Raw genomic sequence first — 24,365 nt, 5'->3', positions numbered from 1 at the left:
GGGCACTGTCCCTGAGCTTCTTTTGCTCAAGGCTAGCACTTTACCCATGAGCCACAATGCTGATTCCAGCTTTTTCTCTTTATATGGTGCTGAGGAATTGAACCCAGGACTTCATGTATGCTAGGCAAGCACTCTACCACTAAGCCACATTCCTAGCCATAGACATCATTACTTTGGATAAGTACTAATGACTCAGGTTTGTACTACATAATCAATTATTCCCCAGATTAGTTACTTAAAAACATTATATGCTTATTACTTTGTGATATCAGTGACTCATGGATCCGGATGAGACCTAACTGGCTCCTCTATTTCTGTTCTTTAATGAGGCTGAAATCAAGGTGTCAGCTCAGAGTATGGGGCTTCACTTGAAAGATCAAAGGGAAAACAATTCATATCCAAGTACCTGTAGTTGCTGGCAAGATTCAGTTCCTGGCAGGCTAATAAATGGAGAGTCTCAGGGTCTCACTATCTCTTGGTAAGAGGTTGACTTTAGTCCCTTGCCACATGTGTCTTCCTAGTCCAGCAGCCTGTTTCAACAGAGTATATAAGACAAGAAGATAAAAGAATCCAGGCACAGCTGCTCAAGCATGTAATCCAAGCTACCTGGGAGGCAGATATCATGGGATCAAGTTTGAAGCTAACCAGGGTATAAAAGTTCCTGCGACTACTCAGTAGTTAGATGTGGTGGTGTACACCTATTATCCCTGCTGCGGTTTCCTGCACAACGGCTGGCTACAGGAGTGTGTACTTGTTATCCCAGGGACACATGGAACTGCAAATAGCAGGAACATGGCTCAAAGAGGACCAGGCATAAAGCCAGACCCTATCTTGAAAACAGCCAAAGTAATAAGGGGGTAGAGGTGTGGTTCAAGTGGTAGAGCACTTGCTTAGCAAACAGAAGGCCCTGGGTTCAATCCCAAGTACTGCCAAAAAATTACAGTCAAAAGAGAAAAGGCAATAGTAATTTAATCAAAGGACATCCCAAAACTTTTGCCAAGTAGCAAGTCAACCATGAATGTAAAAGGTGGGGGGAACCAATGGAAGATGAAGGAAGGAAAGAGAAGATAAAAGGAGATGAATGAGAAAAGTACTTCATATGTATGTATTAAAATAGAATAATGAAATCTACTTAAAACTAAAATGAGGGAGCATGGAGAAAGTGGTATTAGTGGTAGAAAATGAAGGTGTTAATTTTCTCAAGGTACATTGTATGCATATATGGGAAAACTGCAATGAAACCCATTTATACAATAAGTGTACAATAGTCACAAGGCTATCCACATTAAAAGTAAAAGTAATCACAAAAAATAAATAACAGGAGTTTACTGAATGTCATATCAGAAGCTGCTTATCCCATTTCTCAATGTCCTCCTTAGTGTACGGGAAAGTAGAAATGTGGCTCAAGCAGTAGAGTACCAGCTTCGAGCAAAGAAGCCACAAAGAATGTGAAGGACTGAGTTCAAGCCTCACTACTGTCACAATAAAATAAAATAAAATGTTAGCACTTGGGAGTAAGAGATAATATATGAAACTAACTCAAAGCATACACTTTTGCCATTCTTTAGTATAAATACATTTGTCATATTTCTTTGGAATGAAGAAGCAGCACAGGAAAGCTAAAGCAGGTAGAGGGAGCTGTAAATGGTATGTGTCTCAGAAAGGAAGGATGAGCAATGAAGAAGCTGATCCTTGTCATGCACTGATACAGGAATTAAGGACTGACACCAGTGCTAAATGGATGGTATTGTGGCATAGTTTTTGTTCTATTGAGTTAATTTCCTTAGATTCTTTAGATTGTTAATGGCTTCTTCTTAGCCCCAAGACTACTATGAACCACGGAATTCCAGATCTGGGTTCAGTAGATCTAATCCAAATGTAAAGTGTTATGCAAAGACCTCTTGGACTCATTGCCATGAGGGATGATTCTCCCTCATGAGTTCATGTAATTTCTGTGATCAGTTTCACTTCTATATCTGTTCCTTCTTTGTTTCTATTATTTACCTTTTTTTCTCTACTTCTTCCATTTTCTTTTCCTCTATAGCAAGTTACTATATTAATTAAAAAATCTATTTTTCTATGTCAAGACTAAAATAAATATAAACACTAATGGCATAAGGTTCTGATACAACATGTTTCCTAGTACAATAAAATATAATTTCTGCACTGATGTTTTAGTATAAGCCATGATGTAGATGTTGTAGATCTGGCTAATCCATCTGTATACAATAACAGGTCTGGGTTTCCTGGCTGCCATGGAATAAAATTCTTTAGGGAGGGAATGATAGGTATAACCAGATATGTGGCTAATTTCTACTATAATAAGAAGGAAAATGTAAGTGAAAATCTAAGTGATTAAAAAATAAATGAACAGAATAAAGCAAGGGATCAAAACACTTGGGTTATTAAAAAATACCTTAACAATAACCACAAGTCAACATACTTGGAAAAGAAGGAAACTCCTAAGCCCAATAAAGAAGATCCATCAATAACCCACCACTAACATAGACTGAATAGAGAAAGACAGAACTGTTGACCTAATATCAGAAATGAGACACAGATGTCAGCTTCTCTCTATTTCTAGTCAGCTTTGGCCTAGAAGTTCTGGCCATGAAAATTCAGCAAGCAAATGTAATGAGAGATATTCAGATTAGAAAAGAACAAATAAAATCATCTGTATTTGCAAATGATGGGGATTTTTTGCAAAGAAGCAATGAGGAAATAACAATGCTTGGGGGCTCAGAGATTGTATTATTGAAATAACAGCAACATCTTATATTTATGTAGCATTAATATCTCCTATACCACTTTGTATCATTTTAGCTTCATAACCACCTGTAAAGTGTGAACTAGTTTCAGTACATATTACAGATGACAAAACCAATATATAGAAAGTGAAGTATTTGCTATGGAGCCATAGTTACTAAATGTCTTAACTGCTCTCAGATTCTCCATTTCTGGGATTTCAAGCCAACGTTTCTTGGTTTCTTATCTTATAAGAATAAGGCAGTCCAACACAACTTAATGAGATGATGAAAATGTTCTATATATGCATTGCTCAGCATCCTAGCCACTAAGTCATTATTGAAAAGTTGAAATGGAACTAATGTGACTGAATCATTGACATTTCTAATTTTATTTAAAAGCACATAGTGGCATGAGGCTAGTGGCTAGGGTGTTGAACAATGTTGTTCTATAGAGTTTATTCCTGATCTGAATCAGACACTCCTCAGGCTTCTAGCCTTGGAGTAGCCAACCTACGTGCAGTTCATCAATCTATGAGTCATGTGTGGGGTAGCATGAAGGGGAAAAAACATTTTTTGGAGTGATTGCACGTTGTAGAACATCCCTGGAAAGATCTACATGGATCTGGTAACACAGAAACACATAAAACTGTTCTAACTAAGCAAAAAAATTATTCTTACCGGTTACAACTCAGTATGAGGGTGAAGTGAGGTTAGAAATAATGAAGCTTTTTATGTCTAAGTGAGGATATGTGTTTTTCCTCTCTAAATAAATGCCAGTGAAATCTTGTTTCTAACTTTACCCTAACAAACAACCTTGCTTCTAACTTTATCCTTAGCCAAACTGGTAGCTTTTCCTTAAATACTTTCTCGATATTTCCATCTTTATGCCATTTCTTAGGCTACTCTTTCTCCCAGGAAATGGCTTTCTTCACCCACTACAAGTACAAACATGACCATATTCTTCAAGACTTCACTCAAATCTACAGTCTTGGGGAGGTTTTCCTGCCTTAGCAGAATGCTATACATTCTTCATGCGTTCTCTGATCTCTTACCATAGTGTGCTGTGTATAATATCTACTGGATTGGACTCAGACTGGGCAAATAAAAACTCATGGTATAAATCTGGTACATTGCATCTTTCAGGAAATAATTTTTTTCTCCAAAAAAAAAAAAACCCCAGCCACGCTCATTACTTTACATATTGCCTATGATTGCTTTTGTTACAGTGGCAGATCTAAGTACTAGAAACAGAGATAATCTGGTCCTGAAATGCTAAAGTATTTCCCATCTTGTTCTTCCCAGAAAACAGTTCTTGAACCTGTATTTTATGTACGTATGTATGTATGTATGTATGTATTTTGTCAGTTATAGGCTTGAACTCAAGGTTAGCACTCTACCACTTTGAGCCACCGTTCCACTTCTAATATTCTGGTGGTTAATTGGCAATGCTCAGGCTGGCTTTGAATCACATTTCTCAGATCTCAGTCTCGTGAGTAGCTAGGTGGATTACAGGTGTAAGCCACCAGTGCCTGGCTTACCCTGTATTTTAAATAGTGCTTAATACATAACTTGAATGGAGTATAGAAACTATATTGTTTGTATGTGTACATGTATGCATGTACATGTGTATGTGTGATGTATGGGACTTCATCTATATCTGAGTTACATTTGCATCTTTGCCTTGTTTTTCTAAATCTTTTCAAGATGTGGAACATTGCCCTACATATAGTAGGAGCAGCATAAATATTTTGAATAATTTTTGTTAATAGGGATTTCATAATAAGTATCTGCCTAAGTATGTCAATTTTCTTTTTGCAAGTAGCATCCCAAATAATTTCTCATTAACTCATGAAGTAAATTACTAATGCAGAGAAAGTAAGTGAGAAAAATTAAGGCCCAAGAGACATTATTGCCATACAACTTGTAAAGGTGTACGAAACTGTATCACAAATGAGAACTTCTGGTATCTATCTTATTTGCCTCTCTGTGTTTACCTATTTTCCTTCAACCAAATGCCAAAGGAGCCCAAAATAAAATCTGTGTACATCTAGATAATAAAGCTGTAGTTATGGTCCAGGTAAGCCAGGTTAATTTGAATAGAAATTCAACTACTTTTAGAGGAAAGAATTATTTAAAGTATTTTTATGTTTCTGTATTTTAAAGTGATGTAAGTAAGCATGAATCATTAATATTTAAAAGCTGTACAAGAATATTGTCTCCAAAAAGGGGGGGACATTATTGCCCCAAATTTCAACAGATACATGGAAATAAACTTCTCATGCTGATCACACCGATTCTCTCTGTTGTTTGTCTTCCTTACCAAGGCAGTTACTCTATCTTTGACTTAACATCTTTAAAAACTGTGGACATCAAGTTAGTAGTGATCAGATTAAACCACAAGTAAGAATAATATGTCCCAATGGTGTGTTCAGTCTATTCAGGACAATTTTACCTAATTCAAGTCTATTATCTGCTCAGCAATACCTCTTTACTGTGCGCTATCTATCGATTACTCAGCTAATATAAAATATTGGGGGAAAGCTGTATGGAAGAATACAGGACATTAGTTTTATGTCTTCTGGAAAAGTTTTCTGGCTTTGCTCTAAATATATTAAAAGCAAAGTTCATGAATTTTTAAACAGTATTTGTAATATCTTTGTACTTAGATTACATGTTTTTGATACGCAAATATGATCTGTATGATACTTGTTTCTCTGAAATGGGTCAGGTTTTAAGCTGTATTGAAGCATAATTGACAAATAAAAACTGTATATATTTAAGGCATAAAGCTTGCTATCTCGATGTATGTACACACTATGAAATAATCACCACAATCAAGCCATCACCTCATTTTGCCCATGTGAGAAGCTGACTATCTCACCAAATGGGTCACATTCTTTATAATTACAGAGTCTACTTATTTCTGCCCAGTGAGAAGAAAAGGATTCAGTTTTGAAGCTTTTTAATATGTTGCAGTCAGTTTAAATTATGTATGAAATTTAAAGCTAATGAAAGGCTGCCATATAAGCAGGAGTTCTGTGAGCTGCGGGCTATCCTACTGGCCAAACATAGCATGAAGGATGCACTCAACTCTTCGTAGGAACACACTGTTTGTAGACTAAAAACACCCACATCTAAGAATTTTTAAGTAAAAATTAATATATTTCCCAAGCCACTATGATAAAGATTATTAGAATTTCTGTAAGTGCTGAGAAACACAAGTATAATATTGATGTGATCTACTTTCCTGGCTCATAGTAAACTGCTCAGCCACTACAACAAGGTCTTTTAGTCTGCTGTTCATGACTTGTCATTTCTTTTGAGGAAAGGCCTTGGGCCATCTGGGTGATTGGCTCCTAAATCTCTCTTTCTTTCTTTTTCCATCACTTCTTTTTTCTTTCTCCCTTCTTTTCTTTCTTCCTCCTTCTTTTCCTTCCTTTCTTTTACTTTTTCCTTCATTTCCTTCATTTCTTCCCTTCCTTCCTCCCTTCCTTATCCTCTTACCCCTTCCTCTTATCCTTCCTTTCTTCCTGCCTTCTTTTTCTGTATTTTTTTTATCTGCTCTTCCTTCCTGGCTCCATCCCCTTTTCCATCCCTTTTCTCTCCTTTCTTCCTTCCCTTCTCTCTCTTTTTTGCTTTCTTCTCCCAGATTCCTTCCTTCCAATCTTTTCCCATTCTCTTGTTTTTTCTTCTTCTTCCTTTCTTCCTCCCTCCTTTCTTTCCTTTCTTCCTCCTTCCTTTTCCTTTTTCCTTTTCCTTTTTCTAATATCCCTTCCTTCCTTCTTTCCTTCCTTTCTTCTTCCTTCCTTCCTTCCCTCCCTCCCTACCTTCTTCTTTCCTTCCTTCCTTCCCTCCCTCCCTCCCTTCTTCTTTCCTTCCTTCCTTCCTTCCTTCTTTCCTTCCTTTCTTCCTTCCTTCCTTCCCTCCCTCCCTCCCTCCCTTCTTCCTTCCTTCCTTCTTTTCTTCCTTCCTTCCTTCCCTCCATCCTTCCTTCCTTTCCTCCTTCCTTCCCTCTTTCCTTTCTTCTTTCTTCCCTTCACTTCCCTCTTTCTCTTTCCTCCCTTCCTTCTTCTGATTGTTCTTGTTTTGTTATTGTTGTTCTTCTTCCCCGCTTTTTTCTTTTACAATGGTATGGATGGAACCCAGGATCTTGAGCATGATAGGCATATATAACACTAAACTGTACCCCCATTCCCTGCAAATACAATAAAATATCTTAGCTGTTATTATATAAATCTTCTGTGATATTTTTCACATATTCTTTTGTAATTCACCTTTTGAAAGGGTTTAGTTCTACTCTTCCTTCCTCTGAGGATAAGTTCAAGCAGCTTGCAAATTTACTATGATCTATTAGAGATTAAAATATGTTTAAATATGAAAAATAAAACATTATTTAGCCCACTTGCTCTGATACTTGGCATGAGCCTAAGACTATAAACATATTGTGAAATCACTCCAGCCTCTCTCAGATTCTTTCTAGAAGACTGAAGTTAGCCAAAGTGGCAAGTACATGCTTGAGTCAGAATCCCTGGAGTGGAGTCGTGGTACTGTATTTTGGTTATGCCCTGCCATGCTAGTGACCTCGAATCAGTGCCTTCTCCTCTCCATGACATAGCTTCTCCAGATATGGCAGTATACTAATAGCAACCATCTTAATTCAAAGCCCCATTGTGCCAGCAGTAAGAGAATCAACACTAGCCTGGCAGGTAGTGACTCAGTTCAGTCTTCCTTACTCAAGGGTAAACTATTTCAGTGTATTTCTGATGCCTTCTCCATTTCCAGTTTCTTTCTGACTGTATCTTTTCTTTTTCCCTCCAAGCATTCCTAGGGGTGGGGGGAGGTCCAATACTATGGTCACTGACAAGTCAATCCTTACTAGTACTTGATGGTCAACCAGACCTTTGATGAAAGTTTAACAACATCATAGATTTTAGCTCTACCCTTAGGGATGACTTATTTCACCTAAGGGAGATGACAGAGGATCAAGAAGCTTTTAGTCTTAATAAAAACACTTTCTGCTGATATGATGGTTTTCAATCGGATAGAAATCTCAGACTACTTCTTGCTCTGGACTCTAAACTCACTCGTGGGTTAGTCAGTCATCTCTGAATGACAGAAGACAATAGTGTGTGGATGACAGAAAGCAGCTTATATGATAGCTTTCAGCAAGGAGAGGGGCTGGAGGACATATCCAAGGTCATTCGAGTTTTGGAAATGCTGAAAGGGCTCTGTCAGCAAGGCTGTGGCATTAGAGCTACTGCCTAGTTTCAGCAGTGCCATGTAGGCAGCAAGAAAGAGTAAAAGAAAGGACATGCTAATTATTCTGGATATCTATTGTTGCATGAAAAATGACTTCAAATTAGAGCAGTTTAAAATATCAACCATTACTTATCTTTCTTCTGAATCTTGACGGTAGACAGGGGTAGCATCAGCTAGGGCAGTTCTACTGGAACTTGGGGATCCAGTTCTAACCTGGCTGATTCATATAGATGTCATGTTAGTGCCAGACTGGCCTGAAGCTATCCATCTTCTTGTTTCTACCTCCCAAGTGCTAGGATTATGGTTTATGCTACCATGCCTGGATCAGAACCTATTGCTTTCTATTGTTTAAGCAATCACAAAGTCCACTTGCACTCAAGTGGAGGAGATAGAGGGATCTGTCTTCAATGAGAAGTGTGTCAAAGAATTTATGGCCATCTTAATTTACCACACTAAATCTGTCTATGTACATTTTTGCTTGATTGGGACTGTGTGTGTGTGTGTGTGTGTGTGTGTGTGTGTGTGTGTGTGTGTGTGTGTTTTAAACATTCAGGGTGTTTACTTGTAGACTTTTGGGAACATTCTAGTTACCAAAAATGAGGGAAACCATGAAACCTATGTTTCTTTGGGCCTGGCTTACTTCAATTAATATAATTTTTCCAAGTCTTTCCATTTCCTTATGAATGGAAAAGTCACAATAACAAATGCTTGTGGGGATGTGGCCAAAAGGGAACTCTATTACACTGTTGGTAATGTAAACTTGTTCAGCCTCACTGGAAAGCAGTATGGAGGTTTCTTAGAAGACTAAACATAGAGCTACCTTATGACCCAGCAATGGACACGTATCCAATAGAACACAAACAATGCTACCACTAAAGCTACCAGCACAACCATGTTCATTACAGAATTGTTTACCATAGTCAAGATATGGAATCAACCCTTATGCTCCTCAGTGGATAGATGATCAAGCAAGTTTGGTATATATACACAATGGAATTCTACTCATCCATCAGAAAAAATGTTATTGAAACACAGCTATTTGGTGGCTAAGTCTCATAGACTTTCTTGCTCAGGACAGTTTCCAGTCATGATCCTTAGATCTCAGCCTCCTGAGTAGCTACAATTACAGGCATGGTGCCTGGCTCCTTTTAAGCACTTTTAAGTAAATATTACTTAAATGTAGACTCTCATAATCTGTCTTTCCTCCTCATCTATCACTTTGTCATTCTAGCCTCAAAACTATAGAAATCTTTGGGACTACAGGTTCCTATATTTCAGAATTCCTTCCTTTGGGTTCCTTGAATACCTTTACAAAATCTGTCTTCTGCTTTGCCTAATGTAATGGTTTCAGTCCACTGTTTAAACTAGGTTTAAAGTACAAAAATGAAATGGTATAGCTATGGGGAGGAAGGGAAATATGTGATGTAATATGCTATCTCTCTCAGGTGATACATGTGCCTTATCAGCCACAATCACCATCATGGAATTATGAATTGTTCATGAGCTTCTAAATGATGACATTTCCAACCACGCAGCTACAACTATACTTTCATTAAAAGCAAAAAAATGGCAATTTTGGTAGGTTGTCTGGCAGTAAAACCATTATCACTGCATTTATTTAGCCCAAGGTGAAGGAAGCCTGTTAAAAATTCTTATAAATCTGAATTTGAAGATAATAGAGAAATCTTGTTTTTGTTTGTTTCTGTTTCAGCATAGATTATATCTATTAAATTCTTCTCTTCTTAACAAGATGTTTGTACATTCCAAAGCTAGAAGGCTATTTCACCAAGAATTGACTGCCATTATGGGATTTTATAACAGGCTCAAAGGGCAAGTGTTCAGTGCATAATAAATTCAGTTTTTGAAATCCTAGATTTGAGGAGGAGAGAAAAAAAATCAAAAGAACCAGGGACTTCTCCAATAAGCTGTGAAAAATTAAGTTTGATGTTGACATAGGGACCAAGAGTTTTAGACAAGGACTGCCGTGGGAAGTCTATCTTTGTCTGGAAAAGACGTTTCATTGTACCAAGGCTATAATCATTTTACCCTTTCTTTTTTAACAGCCTGAAATTTTTTTTCATAAAGATCAGGTTCTTAAAAATTTACCCAAAGGGGAAAAAGAAGCTTGGGAGAGACTAATGACTAATGATTCCTTCTCTAAAAATAAACCCCACTTTTGCATTTGGCAGCCTGCGAGGAGACAGTTCTGCTCTCACAAGCATGGAGTCAGGCTTGAGAGACAGAATCACAAGCCCACCTTTTCCCCACTCCACACCAGTCATGGGGCTTTCTGGCACACTGGTGGGAAATAATCTCACATCAGAGGCACTACATGAGGGCTACATTGAGCCATCAGTTCACATCCAACCCAAAGGCATATCAAATCTCTCTGCAGAGCTTAAAAGGATGACATAATGCATTAGTGAGGGCTCACATGTCTGTGGAAAGATGATTCATCAGGGTAAAATCTAGGACAATAGAATTCTACAGGATGGTTCTGAGGGATTAAAGGAAACCCTGGAAATTAAATGGACTCAGTCTAGACTGGAAAACAGTCCTATAAAGAGAATATAGAAAATGATTCTTTTCATCACAGAACCTTCATGCTGGAGATTTTCAATAATGGTCAAGGTGAGGTTCCCATACAAATTGCCAACCCAAGATTAGATGTCTATGATTTTGGACAGTTCTAAAGGGTGGCTCATGGAACAGCAGGATCAGCATCACTGGAAAGTGCACTTCAAATGCCCACTCACAGGCTCCATCTCAATTCTCCTATATCAAAATCTCTAAGGTAGCGTCCAGGAATGTGTGCTTTCCCAGCTCACCAAATGACTCTTTAAAAGCCCCAATCCAATAGAGGAAATACATTAAAATGGAGGGACTTGTGGTTTACACTAAACTTTAAAGAATACAACATAAAATGAAGCATATTTGGATGTGTCACTGAAGTATTAAAAATTGCCTAATGTTTGACAGGAAAATGAATAAATAATAATCAATAGAACTTATCAACTTCAAAGGTCACTTACTAAAGTCATTTGAACCCCCCCCAGGTCATTGGTTTCAGATTTCAGAAAATGAGGAGGAGCTGCATGTGGTAGTGTGGACCTATAATCCCAGCTACATGGAAGGCCAAAGCAGGAAAATCCTGTGAGCCCCCAAGTTCAAAACAAGCCTGGGCAATATATCAAGATCTCAATTCAAAAGACAAACATGAACAAACAAACAAGAAAATAGCAATGAAGGTTATATGTTGGATATGAAGGGTCCCAAAATTCAAGGAAGAATGTAAGCAAAGTGCTGGACTAGAAGACTGTGACTCCTGCTCCAAGAATATAAGAACACATGTCCCCAGTATAGAGGACTACTGGCCAAGTTGACCACAATAGACATTTATCCCTCCCAGGAAGAAGCCACACAGCCAGATGTGCATGTTTACCAAAGGTCTATGCACAGGTAACTACAACAAACAAGAAGACAAATATAGATAATGGACTGGGAGCAGAATTAAAAAACCAGAAGTTGAATATCTAACTCATTCCAACTCATTCCAATCGTTAAGTGGGCCAACTTCAAGGTAACAAACAGGATTTAGGAACCTCACTTTATCAGACCCAGGCCTGGTAAATACAAATGCCAGAGAAGTTAAATGTCATGGTATAAACCAGAGGCCATGTGCAATGTAGTGAACTATAGTGTTTCTAGGGCTAGAGCAAAAAAGCTTCCATTCACATATTCCACAATTCTGAGCCAGTCTTGAGAACCATTGAATTAGAATCCTATAGCTTTAGTTTGTCAGTAGTATTTGCTTAAACACTGGTCCCAGTAAAAATTTCACTTCCTTTTTTATTACTGTATGCATGTTTTTATTGTAACGATGCTGTACAGAGGGATTACAGTTACATGAGTAAGGTGATGAGCACCTTTCTTGGCAAGCATTGTTACCCCCTCCTTTGTTTTCTTCCTACTAACCCTTCCACAGCCCTACCTCTCCCACTGCTCCCCACCCAAAAGACTAAATGGAGTTCTACTTTAGAGCAGTGGTTCTCAGTTTCTGAAGGCTTTGTTTTGCCTTGTTTTCATTTGTTTTAGACAAGGTCTCACTATATAACTCGGGCTGGCCTGAAATTCACCATGTAGTGCAAGCTTGCCTAGAACTCATAATTCTCCTGCTTCCACCTCCCCAATGTTGGGATTGCATGCATGGTGTGGCCACCTCTAGAACTTTTCATGTGTGGTTTAGCGTGCTTGAGCTAGGTGCACAGATAAAGGTAGGGTTTAGGAATATTTTACAAACACTCATCAAGTGATTATAGTATGCAACTACCATTTGCGAATAAAGAGGCGGGAGTGCAGGAAGACATGAGAGAAAATGTCAGTGCTAGCTCGGCCTGCACTTGAGGAGTCTCGGAGTGTTAGGGATGGAACAGATTCATGACTGGAAGCTTCACTGAGCTAATTATGTTAGGAGCTCCTGTGGCTGAAATACCCCTATGCAATCAGTTGTCTGCAGCCTGAGATAAAATGTAATGAAAAAATCATGCATTTCATAATATTAATGATGCACATTTAGGTGGATGATGGGTAGATTATTTATTAAAGGCATAATGCAAGGAGCCTATGGGGGTGGAAACAGGTGACAAATAGGAAAAGCAACGAACAGATTTCCAGGAGAATCCCAATATACACTTGCCAACATCAATTAAATTAACATATGGGCACGTAACAGAAGCTTGTTAAAGGGCAATACATCACTTCCCTTAGTCCTGTGATTGTTCCTATTAATTCTATTATAGCCCTATTTTACAGATTAAATTAACTAAGATTTAAAGAAGGTAAAATAACTTGCAAAGCCTCCCACATGTGTCCTCTACCCTCAGACTTTCTTGCTCCATTTAGCTGGCATGGACAGTGATGCCGGAAGTTGAGGGGACTGGAACACTGGATTTCAGTGCTGCTGCCAGCAAGTTGTGTTTGGAATCAGAGTTCCTGGAATGCTCAGGGACTTGATCAAAGGAACTAGATGCCAGAGTGAGTTCAAGAGTGGTTTCTGAACACCAAGACACCTACTCAACTCCTGCTTCTTTTCCTGTAAACCTCACCTGATAGGGGGCCAGAGATGGAGTCTTTTGGGGACAAATTCTTATCTGCTAGTGGGAAGACTGAAGTGTGTATATAACATAGCAAATTTACTACATATGCATCAATGTATCTACTTACATGTGCCAAACCTTACCTACCCAGATGTGACCAGCAAGATTCAGCCTTATACTCTAAAAACTTAACCTTATGAGATAGATAACAATATTGGTCTGATGAATGAATGAGTGAGTGAGTGAGTGAGTGAATACAGAGAAGATAACTCAAGGGATTCCTCCTCTTTCTATGGGATTTTAAAAACCCATCCACCATGTGCTTACTGAACACCTAGTAGGTGTCACACACCCATTCCATGGAAAAGAGCCATAGCAATAATCGCAAGCAGAGACTCTCAGTCATCAAGCCTACTGTCCCTCCCCCACAGTATAACCCCTGCTTTCACTATATTTGATGTCAGTATAACTTGTGGAGGAGAGGGGGAAAAAACAGTTGTTTAAGGATACAGGTGGACCTGATGCAACAACGAGAAGTATAAGTTGTCATGTACAACGTCGGTCCGGGGGGGGGGGAAGGGGGGGGGGGGAGAAGGGTTGGGATTGGGGGGGGAGGGGGGAGGCTGGGAAGGGATGTGAAGGGTAAACAAAGGAGGAGGCTGCAATGCTTGGTAAGAAATGTACGCATTATCCTGCCCATGTAATTGTAACCCTTCTGTACAGTATGTTCACAAATAAAAAATAAATTAATTAATTTAAAAAAAAGAACTTCCAACTTTGCCAAAAGATGGGCATCATCCTGTGATTAGAAATATCACTCCAGGATTAAAGCTATTGAGCCTCTGGAATTGCTAGCCTGACACATAAAACCGCCAAGCTTAGGAAAAGAACGGATTCGTATACCTACACCAGCAGAAACAGGCAGTCTATTGTTCCTTTATATCATTCGAGCTGCATAAGGGGAAGCGAAGGGTCCAAGAACTCACTAGAGATATAGAAAGTTAATTAAAAGGCATCTTTCATTGTCTAGAATTCTGGTAATAAATGCTCTATGGAATGTACAGAGAAGGAAGCCCAATGCTCTGTGGCCACATTTTGCGTCTTCTTTTCCGGCATTATAAGAATACGCCTCCAAGGAGCCACCTAATCCTGTGTTTAAGGGAAAGCTTTGTGTATCAATGGATACCCTATGGGCCTCAGGAAGAGCAAGAACAACTATTATTATTTCCTTCCTTGATTCAGATTGCACACAGACATCATTCTAGTCATGCTCTACTCTAAATCATATTTTCTGAAAGCCTGGGCATTGGTTCTAGTCTGTTAATGATGGTAAGTCAATCTTTATACACAAACAATAATCTCTGTGAAAAAAGATGATAGTGAGATTATTAATTCAGCGGCTATTCTAAAGAATTCATTTACAGAGGACGAATTCCAAGTCTCATTTAATTACAGAGATTAAAAACGTGTCAATTTTGTAGGTCAAGTCATTTTAGCAAGTCTCTAGTTAGGAAGAAAAATGCAAAATAGAAAACTGGCATTTATGAATGATTTTTCCCTCTCTTCTTTAATAGCTTGCCAGACTGGGTTTGCTGAGTTTTGATGATTTCTCCTAACCTTAACTCATTCTTTGTTTCAGGCATCCTTTTTTGGAGGAGATATTAGGGGCATCATTGCTTTCCTAAATCAATATTTTTTCCACACCCATAAACCATCTAAGATGTATGTGGTCATTTATACAGTCTCTTATTTCTCTAGGGTTACTTTCTCTTTAATTTAAACTATCTATCACCTTTCACCTTCCTATATTTTCAATTAAGCTTCCATACAGTTGTCAAGTAAATCATCAGAAAAGACAACTGAATCTCCTTCACTTCCAACTCAGTCCACCTTAAAGGCATGCTAGTAGCCGTATGATAGATGGGACCCTCCTTGAAATCTTTGTTAGAGCTTTAAGATTGAACAACCCTAGCAAATGCCAAACCCTGTGAGGTTATATAAAGAGTGAGGTATATACAAACAGATACACCTGCCCTTACCCAAGACTCTCAGGAGTACATGCATACCTGAATTCATCCTTTTGGTCCTGATGGTAGAAAATTGAACTGTGTATGCTGTATTACATTACATGAATCATCATCAGTACAGACCAGAATACCACTTTCAAATGAAGTCCATTTATACTACCGAAGCTAATTGCGTGACTACATCATTCACATACTGGACGAAATAAAGACTATAAATAGACGGAAATTGGATTTTAAAATACACCCAAGGAGTTACAAATTATAACAAGTAGAAAAGTAAGCTTTACAGATAAAGCACCCATCTGTTTGCCAAAATTTTGTGGCACTGAAGGTGTGAGAAATGTAACACACAATTTCACAAGGATACAGCTCGCAAATTCGTCAAGTCATCCAATGGGATCAAGAAGCCAATCAGAGGATCTGTAGTCACAGTAAAGTTCTAGGGGACAGTAGCGCCTGGGTTCAATCTTGAAAAATATGAACATAAGCTAAGGAGGAAAGGGAGATAGAGATCCTTTTGAGCAAGAAAAACACAGACAGAGAGGGGACCTGTAGAAGATAGCTCAGAATGAGCTGAACTTGTCTTCATGCCTGACCAGTTCTCACTCAAACAATCTAGCTTCATCATTATTATCTTGACTATTCTTTTCTTCTGTTAAATTCTGCTATACATTTATATCAATGTTGTCCTTTATCAGACTCTTTCTGGATCTTTTCTTTGTCATACAGAAGTCCAAGCAGTGTTCTAGGGACATTTTAAAATAAGAGCTGAAATCCAGATATGTTTCTTTGACTTAGGTATCTATCACTTTGTCTTCCGGCAACTCAAAAGCTTCATCGATTTTTTTGCACAGCTCTCCTTGATGCCAAAATTAATGGAGGAAAATGAATCCAAAATGCACCCAAACCTACAAACTAGACTTCATGTGTAGGAGCAGAACAAAGATGGTACAAGAGCTTAAGAAGGTAAAATACAATGAACTAGGTTGTCAAAATTACCATTAGGAAACATGAATTGGTATAATTAAAAATAGCAAACATGAGGCAGCATAGCATTTCATCACCATGACTGTGGTTCTCAAGGAAGGGCCTGTGAAATGTCAGTATGGTGACTTCTTTTCCTCAAAGAATAGAAGAAAATGAAAAGCATAGAGTCATTTCAGGATGTGCCTGGTGTGTTGACAAGGGTACATTATGTTACCACTCTCTGAAGACTGTTGATGGGCTCCCAAAGACAGACACAGCCATCCACAAAATGCACAGATGCTCATAATCATTTTATGAAGAAGGGTTTAGTTCAGGGAGCTGGTGTGCTCCATTTGCAAATTGCTTCCTCTGCCTATTTCTCTGTAATCTCCCATTCAGGCTTGCTTTCTGCCTTTCAAGAGTCTCTGATGTGTTCAACAGCAGGAGATGCAAATCCGGTCGCCTGTGATTGTTACAGGTGCACTAGTTGCTTTCCTCTATGAACTTATGTCGCCCTGATGAAATTGTCAGGAACAACAGTAACTTCCCCCATGAAGTTTCAAACATGTCATCTTCAGGGAATAAGTGCTACAAACTCAATGTTACCCATCTTGATATATGTACTTTTGTCAGAGTTGCTAAACACCATTTATTCCACATGAAAGTTTTCCGATTTGATAATAACTGTTCATTTTTTCACTATTAAAATGATATTAAGGTGGGCACTGGTGGCTCACACCTATAACCTAGTTATTCAGGAGGCTGAGATTTATGGATCACAGTTTGAAGCCAACCCCGTGCAGGAAAGTCTGTAAGACTCATCTCCAATTAACTGCTAAAAAGCCAGAAGTGGAGCTGCGGCTCAGTGGTAGTGTTAATCTTGAGCAAAAAAGCTCAGGCACAACACCCAAGCTCTGAGTTTAAGCTCCAGAAGCAGCACAAAACTAAATAAAACAAGATAAAACTATGTTAATTTACAGGACTGGGCTGCTTCTCCTCTTTCTTCCTTGCGTTGTTTTTTTAGAATGCTTATAGAGAAGGTTTAAGGCTGAATTATGCCATTGGCTCTCATCATGTCTCTATTTCTTTAAGATTGACTGGTATATCATGTACAAATATAACAATGCTCAAGAAAGTTCAGTGGATATTAAAATATTAGGTGCCAGGATAGAGTTATATGGTAGGTGAAGCAGTTCTACTATAACGTCTCTGAAGTCCTGTCCAGGAAGCAGCGCATGGAAGGGCTTTCTAGATGAAATCTATATTCACCAGCAGTAAAATGATCAACTATTATTTACTGTGCATCTCATACAAAATCATCCAAAATCTAAATAGCTCATTTAGATAGGGATCCTGAGCTATTACAGCTTTATGAAATCAGTGCAGATTTCTTCTTTTTTTATTAAGCAAAGGAAAAACATCTTCCTTTACAAACTGAAAAGCACTTAGTCAACTAGTTTGTTTAAGTGACTGTGCAGCTGTTCCTGATGCAAGCTGTTTGGAAAGAAGAATGTTTTCTAAAGAAGCATTCAAAGTTCTCATAACTTTTTTCCAGCATTAAAAAGTTTTGGTAGGTTATATAAAGCTGATGGAATAATAGCTTTTATTCCCATTATGAATGTATTTCTTATGATTTGGATAATTTATGGATTGACAACAAAAGACATTGTCTAAAACTAATCCCCTTTGTGTGAAAAAACTTTCGAAAGTGGTATGTTGGACAGCAAAGAGATGGAAAGAACTATATGGCCACGAAAGATATTTCAATATGAGATTAATATAGATGTTGGCCAAACTGGATTTTCTATTCCAGACTTCTCAACTTTGTTCCAGTCTCAGTCTTTCACTTATGAAAAGCTACCTGGATATTCTACCCTTACCTCTAACTTGAAATAATGAACTAAAAATCTGTACACTTAATTAGTCCTATCCCTTGCCCTAATAACAACTATAAATACAAAAAGAATAAAATCTTTGGTTTGGGTGTCCATGTTCCAATTCTTCCTAGTCTCAGTAATTCAGTACATATAAGGGATGTGTAGAGATGAGCAATCCATTTTTCCATTTACTAGGGCACAGCATTAAAGTGTAGTAGGTATGATGATGGATCTACATAAAATGTCTGGGGATAAATATAAGTGGCATCAATCACAGACTTCCAAGGAGTAGTGAGGTCAGAAAAATCTTTCAACATTTACATTGAAATTTGAAGGACTGAAAGAACAGGAACAATGTATGAAAAGATGACACAAAACTTCATGATGAATGACAAAATCAGTGTGATCAAAGTGAATGAGCTCAGAAACTTAGAATAAATAGGGAAGTGAAGGCACTTCACGAAGAACGTTGTTTACTTAGAAGTTTGACATTTACACAAGTAGGGAGCAACTTATAGGTTTTTAAGTGAATGATCTGTGCAAATGGATTTCAGACAGAATCATTCCAGTTATTAAGAATATGGATACTGCCGGGCGCCGGTGGCTCACGCCTGTAATCCTAGCTACTCAGGAGGCTGAGATCTGAGGATCGCGGTTCAAAGCCAGCCCAGGCAAGAAAGTCTGTGAAACTCTTATCTCCAATAAACCACTAGAAAACCAGAAGTGGTACTGTGGTTCAAGTGGTAGAGTGCTCACCTTCATGGGAAGAGCTGAGGGACAGCGCCCAGGCCCAGAGTTCAAGCCACACAACAACAACAAAAAAAAAGAATATGGATACTGTGTTATTCAAAGTCCAGTCATTTCCTGTATTAGGTTTTTCATCACTGTGACTAAAATACCTAGAGAGCGTTTCAAGAAGGAAGATTTATTTTGTTTCATGATTTCACATGATTTCAGTCCAAAGTCTAGTTTCGTTGATTTGGGTCATGGTAAAGCAGACTATGATGGTAATGAGAGCAATGTGGTAGAGGCTATTTACCTCATGGCAGACAGGAAGCAATGAGAGAGAAAAGGATTAGGGGAATAAGGCATAACTTTCTAAGTCATCTATCCAGTGCTCAACTTCTAATTAGGCCCCACTTCCTGAAGTTTCCAGAACCTTCTAAAATAGTGCCACCAGCTGGGATCAAGTATTCAATATATAAACTTGTGGGGGGAATTTCATATTCAAATCATAACCTTCCATTCTTGGCTTCCAAAAGGCTCAGGCCATCTCCTAATGCAAAATAAATTTGATTCATCCGCAGTAGTGCCCACACTTAACAATTCCAACATTGTCCAATAGCTAAAGTTCAAAGTCTCCTCTGAATGCTAGGCAACTCTTAGCTGTGAGTCCCTGTAAAATGTTAAAAACAAAATTATATACTTGCAATACACAATGCCACAGTATAAAGATTCTCATTTCAAAAGGAATAGGGGTGTAAAAGGAAATATGGTACCAATTCCCAGTATAGCACTGCATAGTCTCTAGTCAAATTCTCAGTACAGCACTCACTTCTGTCTGAAAGCTTCTGAGTTTAACTTTCATTGTCCACATTTTTATTGGCACCCTGGTCTTCTGAACTCTGACTAGAATCCATCATTGAGCTCTGTTTACAGAATCCTAGGCTTCTCTAGCTTGTTTCTCCAAATCTTCCAAACTCCTCCCAGAAACCAGTTCCAAAATCTATACACAGAAGTAATGGATGTTTGCTTGAAAATTCCCAAATGAGCTTTCATTTATTTGATACATGGACATTAAGCAATGCCTACTATGAGTAGACATTGAGATATGCATTGGCCAAAACATAGATGAACCATGGGCTATAGCTTCAAGGTCTTTGCAATGAAGAGTACCAATAAATAAATATACAAAAGAGACTATTAGTGTTTTCCTACAAAGAAATGTCATTTTATTTGCTACATGTACTTTAAATGCTTATATCCATTGCCAGACTTAAAAGATGCAAGACAAGCTTGCTAGACGGATTTCCTAAAGTCACAGTCAACCCAGAGAATTTTCTTAACCTAATTGCTACCACTCTGTGAACATGATTGTCATTTCTTATTCATTTTATTTGCGACTGATATAAGGAAGAGCCAAAAGGGCTTCTGGGGGGGGGGGGAATATTCTGCTAAAGCGTACTATTTTCATTTTCTACAACTTACAAGAAACAATTATTTAAATATGTTTTCTTAATTTCTTCCTTGTCATCTGACAGAATTATAGCAAGGTCCACCATTTTTCAGAGACAGCATGTTATGTTATAAAATTAATGCACAACTAATGGAATTTAATTCATTCCGTATACTGTCTGCATTTCCCCCACTCCCTCCCCTACTTTATAGAGAAATTATCCAGATAGCCAAGTCTTTATACCTCAAATATTTGAGGAAAATTTAAAGTCACTTTGCTGATTATGAAACAAAACTGACTAGTGGAATTTTATATTATTATGAAAAGATTCTAAAAAATGGCCTTGGTACTTGTAACACACAAAATGTGAAATGTGCTTGAAGATTATTTCCTGCCTCCAAGATTTAAATGCAGCTAATACATATAAGGGTTGCACTGTTGGATTTCAAATATAGTTTAATAGCAATTATGGGCATGAACCTTTATCTACATAATGAACTATCTTATCCACACTTTTAAGTCCAAATACAAGATGTGAAAGAATGGGAGATTCTAGGAAAAGAAGTTAATATGTTTACTGGGATAAAAACACTTTAAATGATGTGGAGCATAGTGGCTTATACCTGGAATCATAGCTACCCAGGAGGCTGAGAGCTGAGGACAGCAGTTAGAAGCCAGCCTGGAAATGCTCTATGCTCCAATTAACTAGTGAAAAGCTGGAATAGGAGACATGGTTCAAGTTATAGGGCACCAGATATGAGCAAAAGAGCCAAGCAAGAATGAAAGGTCCTGAATTCAAGCTCTAGTACTAGCATTTAAAAAGAATCACCTGAGTTAAACCATCTTAACAGGCCCATATCAAGCATTAAAATAGAAACAGCAATAAGAGACCTCCCATCTAAGAAAAGCCCAGGACCAGATGGTTTTACAGTGGAATTCTACAAGGCCTTCAAAGCAGAGCTCACAACAATACTCCTCCAACTCTTCAATGAAATTGAAAGAGAAAGTTCACTACTGAACTCATTCTATGAAGCCATGATAACCTTCATCCCAAAACCAGGCAGGGACGCATCAAAGAAAGAGAACTATAGACCCATTTCTTTGCTGAACATTGATGCGAAACTTCTCAACAAAATTTTGGCCAAACGACTTCAACAATTCATCCAAAAAATCATACACCATGATCAAACAGGATTCATTTCAGGGATGCAAAGCTAGTTCAATATACGCAAATCAATTAATATAATTCATCACATCAACAGGAGCAAGAATAAGAACCACATGATTATCTCAATAGATGCAGAAAAAGCATTTGACAAGATCCAACACCCCTTTATGATGAAGGTTCTGGAAAAATTAGGAATCCAGGGAACATTCCTCAGTACAATAAAGGCTGAATATGACAAACCTACAACCAGCATTACACTTAATGGTGAAAAACTAAAACCATTTCCTCTTAACTCACGAATGAAACAAGGATGTCCACTCTCTCCACTTCTCTTCAATTTAGTATTAGAATGCCTAGCTACAGCAATAAAACAAGATGCAAATGTAAAAGGGATCCAAATAGGGAAAGATGAAGTAAAACTCTCCCTCTTTGCAGAGGACATGATCTTGTATTTAAAGAATCCCGCAGACTCCACTCCCAAGTTACTCAAGCTGATTAAAAACATTAGCAAAGTAGCAGGGTATAAAATTAACCCTCAAAAATCAATGGCTTTTCTGTATGCCAACAATGAGAAAAGTATGGCTGAAATCAGTAAAGCAACTCCATTCATAAGAGCCCCACAAAACATAAAATACCTAGGAATTAACTTAACCAAAGAAGTGAAGGACCTCTATGATGAAAACTTTAAAAACCTGAAAAAGAAAGTGGCAAAACCTCCCATGCTCCTGGATTGAAAGGATCAACATTGTGAAAATGGCAATACCCCCAAGGCCATCTACAAATTCAATGTGATACCTATCAATATTCCAACCTCATTCTTCAAAGAAATAGAAGAGGCAATCCACAAATTCATATGGAACAAGAAAATACCCCGAATAGCAAAACGATCCTCAACAGAAAGCACAGTGCTGGAGGAATATCAATACCAAATTTCAAACTCTACTACAAAGCCATAATAATCAAAACAGCTTGGTACTGGCACAAGAACAGACCTCAGGACCAATGGAATAGAATTGAAAACCCAGAAATGAACCTACAGACATATAGTCATCTAATCTTCAATAAGGGAGCTAAAAAATTAGAATGGTGCTGGCAATAAATAATGCTGGCAAAATTGGTTAACTACTTGTAGAAAACTAAAACTAGATCCTTATATATCACCCTGCACCAGAATCAACTCCAAATGGATTCAAGATCTCGGAGTCAAAGCAGACACTCTGAAAACATTACAGGATGGAATAGGAGAAACCCTAAGTCTTCTTGGCACAGGCCGAAATTGTCTTAATAGAGACCCAGAAATACAACAAATCAAAGAAAGGTTGGACAAATAGGATTGCATGAAATTGCAGAGCTTCTGCATGGCAAAGGACATAGCTAGCAAGATCAATAGAAAGCCCACGGATTGGGAGATCTTCACGAGCCATACAACGGACAAGGGTCTCCTATCTAAAACATACTTGGAACTCAAAAACTTAAATCCCCCAACAACAAATCCTCAAAGAAACAACTGCCCAATAAATAAGTGGGCTAAAGACTTACAGAGAAACTTCTCTGAAAAGGTAAGAAGGATGGCCAATAGACACATGAAGAAATGCTCAACCTCTGTAGCCACAAAAGAAATGCAAATCAAAACAACATTGAGATACCACCTCACCCCAGCAAGAATGGCTAGAATCAAGAACTCTAATAACAACAGATGCTGGAGGGGATGTGGACAGAAGGGAACACTACTGCATTGTTGGTGGGAGTGTAAACTTGTTCAACCATTTGGAAAGCCAGGCCCAAAGAAACATAGGTCCCATGGTTTCCCTTATTTGCAATATCTAGTATATGTCTGAGACAAGCAGAAACGGTCAGATAAGGTGATATTTGATGAAATGAACCCCAAGATAAGAATTCAAATGTTTTTTTTCTTTCATGTGATTGTTTCTAACATATTTATAAGATGATTTCTTTGTTCCTTTGTATGTCCCTTTCCCACGGTATAACCCCTGTTTTCACTGTATTTGATGTTGGTATTATGTGTGAAGGGGAAGGGCAAAAACAAATCGTTTAAATAGGGAAACAGGTGGACCCATTGCAACAATGAGATATACAAGTCGTAAATTGTTTAAATAGGGATACAGGTGGACCCATTGCAACAATGAGATGTACAAGTTGTTATGTCGAAAAACGAACTTTACAACTTTGGCCCTGGTGGGGGTGGGGGGGTGAGAGGGGTGGAAGATGGGAAGGGATGGGAAGGGTAAACAAAGGAGGAGGCAACAATGCTTGATAAGAAATGTACTCATTACCTTGCCCATGTAATTGTAACCCCTCTGTATAGTATTTTCACAATAAAAAAAAAGATAAAAAGAATCACCTTTGACCCAAAAGGATTATGTTCATAGTTATATTGTCAGACACAGTGATGTTTGAGAATTTAAATAACTTATTAATACTTTTTTTTAAAAAAATACTTAAAAGTCTAGTGAAAGACTAGCCAAAAAAACCCATTGTCTTCCATTTTTAATCTTCAATTTTAAGCAGCATTTTTCAAGCAAAATAGACTCTTCCCTTGTGCCTATTAGTGAGAAAACAAAGTCTGAAATCCTGAAGGTTCAACTCTATTAAGAGCTCAGTGGCAACAAAAAATGGGAAAGCTAAGAAAATAGATAGTAGGGCTCAAGCGGGAGTTGGGAGAAATTGGAAGGACAAAATTAAATTTCTCTGGGACCTCTTCCAGGCTGATCTGTGACTGGAAGAAAAGATGCTACAGTATGCCACTGCGAAGAAACAGATGTCAGGAAATCCCCATTTTAGGGGATGCTGTATGTGAAGGAACATTCTGCGTGACATTCTGGGTAATCAATTTTGTTCTTCAGATCACCTTGGAAAGTTTCTGCCAAACTCCTAAACCTGACCTTTATTGTAATAACTACAATTTAGTAACAAGAAACATGAGAGTACATAGACAAAATATATACTCTGGGAAACAGAAATGTCCAAAGACTACATAACCAAGCTGTTTTTATTTAAAAAAAAAAAGTCCTAAGTGTTTTTAGAGCCT

Source organism: Dipodomys ordii, unplaced genomic scaffold (assembly GCF_000151885.1).
Source record: "Dipodomys ordii isolate 6190 unplaced genomic scaffold, Dord_2.0 Scaffold150, whole genome shotgun sequence".
Classification (NCBI taxonomy): domain Eukaryota; kingdom Metazoa; phylum Chordata; class Mammalia; order Rodentia; family Heteromyidae; genus Dipodomys; species Dipodomys ordii.
Note: the sequence above shows the minus strand (reverse complement) of the source record.